Genomic DNA, 4,497 nt, shown 5'->3' with positions numbered 1-4,497 from the left:
AGCCTATAAGACTCAAAAGTCTAAGGTCAGGCACATTCCTATCTCTTCTTGGGTATAAGAGAATAAGGCCCAAATCCATTGTTTAGGTGTTCCCCCTACCTTGTTCTTTAGAAATAGGCAACATTTGCCTAGAGGATCCCAAAGGAGAACCAGTGGAACTAGAATATATAGGAAAGGTAGGTGATGAGAAGGAAGAATGTGAGAAAATGACTCTATTAAGTTTCTTAAACATTTCTGAACTCATTATATTGTGCATGAATGGGTCTACTCCAAAGAAGCTTTGAGAATTGATCTAGTGGGTAGAATTCTGCCCAGTACTAGAGTGAATTATCCTGGGTGGCATAAATATTAAACAAGTCTAAATAATACTGCAAGATATTTTGAACTGACATTGGAATCACAACCCACATATCACTAATACAAAAATAATCTATATTCTCCTTGGGATAAACAGGACTCTAAGTCTAAACAGCAAAATAAAAAAATATCCAGAGTAGAATCTAAAATTACTCAACATGCAAAGAACCATGAAAATTTCAATACACGTGGAAAATTATCAGAAATACCAAAGATGAGATGACATAAACATTTGAATTATGTGAAGGTTTTACTGTAGGTTTTCTTAAAATGATTGAAACATTTTTATTCAAATATCAAAATAGAAAGTATCAGCAAAAAGTAGATAAAATAAGGAAAAATCAAGTGGAAATTTAGATTTGAAGACATTAAATATTTGAAGACAAAATAAAAACTTCCCAAGTTTGTCCAAAGATATAAAATGACAGATTCAAAAGCTGAGCAAATCCTATACAGGACACACCCAAAGAAATCTGTGCCCATACACATTGTTCAAAATTACTCAAATCAGAGAAAAAAATCTTGAAAGCATCCAGAAAAGTAAAATGTTGGTTATAGGGTAGAATGATTTGAATAACTGAAGATTTCTTAATAGAGACCAGGGAGACCAGAGGTGGCAAACTTTGTTTTTTTAATTGTTACAAGAAAAATTTTATCAACCCAGAATCTTATATCAGGTAATATTTCCTTCAAGAATGAAAGTTAAATAAAGACACTCTCAGATGAATAAAAACAAAGAGAATCTAAAGCTATCAGACCTGCTCAAAAAATAATTGCTAAAGAAAAATCTTCAGATGAAGGGAAACCATACCAGAAGATAACTTTTGGAAGGTCAGTATGAATAACAAGCAACAATAATAAGCAACAGTATGAGTAATAAGAAATAGCAAATATCTGGGTGAGTACAATAGGCTATTCTATTTTTGAGTTATGTAAACCATGTTTGAGAGTAGATTGCTAAAACACATAGCATTGTCAAATGGCAGTTTCAGTAAATGCGGATTTCATAGATAAGTACACAGTTCTCTTAGACAACTACAGCAAAGAGAAAAGAGTAAAGGGGCATAAGTGGTGATAAAGTTTCTTCAGTATAACTAAGGTGGTTAAGTATATATTTTTTAGTAAAAAAGCAACCACGAAAAAATGTATGCACACACATTCCCAAAAAGATATAGTCCAACTCACAGAAGATAAATTAAAATTGAATACTAAAAATGGCCAAAGAGCTCAAGGAAGAGATAGAATGAACAGTAACAAAAAACAGTGGGAAAAATGGAAAACAAATAATGATCGAAATTCAAATACATAACTAATAACATTAAATGTAGACAGACATACAAATAAAAATATAGAGATTGTCATATCAATTCAAAGATATCCTGAGTATATTCTATCTATAAGATACAGATTGCCAATATCAGGGAAAAAAAGAGGGTATGTGCCCTGCCCCCACAGACATTGAAAAAAAACTACAAAAGGAAGCACAAATTTAAAAACTTACATGAAATGAACTAATTACACTGAAAAACAATCTGACAAAAGCCACCGAAGGTTAAGTAGCCTGAATAGCCCTTTAGCTATTAAAGAAATTGAATTTCTAATAAAAATTTTTCCAAAAAACAAATCTCCAGGGTCAGAACATTTTATTGTCAACCTTAGCAAAAGCAAAACATTTAAAGAAATACCATAAATGTTCAAAATCTCCAGAAAATAGAAGAGGAGTATAATCATTTCCTACTGCTCTGATGATTCTGTAACAATCATCAGAAATCTAGTGGCTCAAAACAACAACCATTGATTATCTTACAGTTTCTGTAGAAAGTCCAGTTACTGCTATCTGGGTTCAGTGTTAAAGTCTTGCAAGGGTGAAATCAAGGTATCACCTACGAATGCTATATCATCTGAATACCAAAGTCCTTTTTAGAAGTTGTAGAATTGGAATCTTCAAGTCTCAAGGTCACCTGCTGGTCCCTGTCTTGTGATCATGCCAGAACAAGGCAGTTCGTTTCTTCAGCCTTCAAGCCTGAAGGTCAATGCTTGTCTGCCAGTCTGTTTGTTTCTTTCTCCCCTACTCTCTCCTCATCTCTCTGACCATGTTAAAGATCTCACCTGATTAGGTCAGCCCTACCCAGAATAATCTCCCATTTTTAACTCAAAATCTACTTCTTATGGATTTTAATCACTTTGGGAAAATCCCTTCTGCCATGTCAAATAACATGGGCCCTATCTCATTCACAAGTCCTGCTCATACTCAAAAACAGGGATTACACAGAGTGTACACACTAGAGTGTAGAAATCTTGAGCCCATCTTTTTTTTTAATTTTTTTATTAACATATAATGTATTATTAGCCCCAGCGGTACAGGTCTGTGAATCGCCAGGTTTACATACTTCACAGCACTCACCATAGCACATACCTTCCCCAATGTCCATAACTCAACCACCCTCTTCCTACTCCTCTCCCCAAGCAATCCTCAGTTGTTTTGTGAGATTGAGTCTCTTATGGTTTGTCTCCCTCCCTATCCCGTCTTGTTTCATTTATTCTTTTCCTAACTTCCAAACCCCCCATGTTTCCTCTCAACTTCCTCATATCAGGGAGATCATATGATAATTGTCTTTCTCTGATTGACTTATTTCGCTAAGCATAATAACCTCTAGTTCCATCCATGTGCTAGAAAATGGGAGATTTCATTTCTTTTGATGGCTGCATAGTATTCCATTGTATATATACATCACTTCTTTATCCATTCATCTGTTGATGGACATCTAGGTTCTTTTCATAGTTTGGCTATTGTGGACATTGCTGCTATAAACATTCAGGGCACGTGCCCCTTCAGATCACTACGTTTGTATCTTTAGGGTAAATAACCAGTAGTGCATTGCTGGGTCATAGGGTAGCTCTATTTTCAACTTATTGAGGAACCTCCATGCTGTTTTCCAGAGTAGCTACACCAGCTTACATTCCCACCAACAGTGTAGGAGGGTTCCCCTTTCGCCGTATCCTTGCCAACATCTGTCATTTCCTGACTTGTTAATTTTAGTCATTCTGAGTAGTGTGAGGTGGTATCTCACTGTGGTTTTGATTTGTATTTTCCTGATGCCTAGTGATGTGGATCACTTTTTCATGTGTCTGTTGGCCATCTGGATGTCGTCTTTGCGGAAATGTCTGTTCATGTTTTCTGCCCATTTTTTGATTGGATTATTTGTTCTTTGGGTGTTGAGTTTGATAAGTTCCTTATAGATTGTGGATACTAGCCCTTTATGTGATATGTCGTTTGCAAATACCTTCTCCCATTCTGTCAGTTGTCTTTTGGTTTTGATAACTGTTTCATTTGCTGTGCAGAAGCTTTTGATCTTGATGAAGTCCCAATAGTTCATTTTTGCCCTTTGGCAATGTTTCTAGGAAGAAGGTGCTGCAGCTGAGGTTGAAGAGGTTGCTGCCTATGTTCTCCTCAAGGATTTGGATGGATTCCTTTCTCACATTGAGATCCTTCATCCATTTTGAGTTTATTTTCATGTGTGGTGTAAGGAAATGGTCCAGTTTCATTTTTCTCCATGTGGCTGTCCAAGTTTCCCAACACCATTTGTTGAAGAAGCTGTCTTTTTTCCATTGGGCATTCTTTCCAGCTTTGTCAAAGATTAGGTGACCATAGAGCTGAGGGTCTATTTCTGGGCTCTCTGTTCTGTTCTATTAATCTATGTGTCTGTTTTTGTGCCGGTACCATACTATATTGATGATGACAGCTTTGTAATAGAGCTTGAATTCTGGAATTGTGATGCCACCAACTTTGGCTTTCTTTTTCAATATTCCTCTGGTTATTTGAGATACTTTCTGGTTCCTATAAATTTTGGGATTATTTATTCCATTTCTTTGAAAAAATGGATGAGATTTTGATAGGCATTGCATTAAACATGTAGATTGCTCTAGGTAGCATAGACGTTTTCACAATATTTTTTCTTCCAATCCACAAGCATGAAACATTTTTCCATTTCTTTGTGTCTTCCTCAATTTCTTTCATGTGTACTTTATAGTTTTCTGAGTACAGATTTTTTGCCTCTTTGGTTAGGTTTATTCCTAGGTATCTTATGGTTTGGGGTGCAATTGTAAATGGGATTGACTCCTTAATTTCTCTTTCTTCTG

Source organism: Mustela lutreola, chromosome 1 (genome assembly GCF_030435805.1).
Source record: "Mustela lutreola isolate mMusLut2 chromosome 1, mMusLut2.pri, whole genome shotgun sequence".
NCBI classification, from domain to species: Eukaryota; Metazoa; Chordata; class Mammalia; order Carnivora; family Mustelidae; genus Mustela; species Mustela lutreola.
This window is presented reverse-complemented; position numbering follows the sequence as displayed.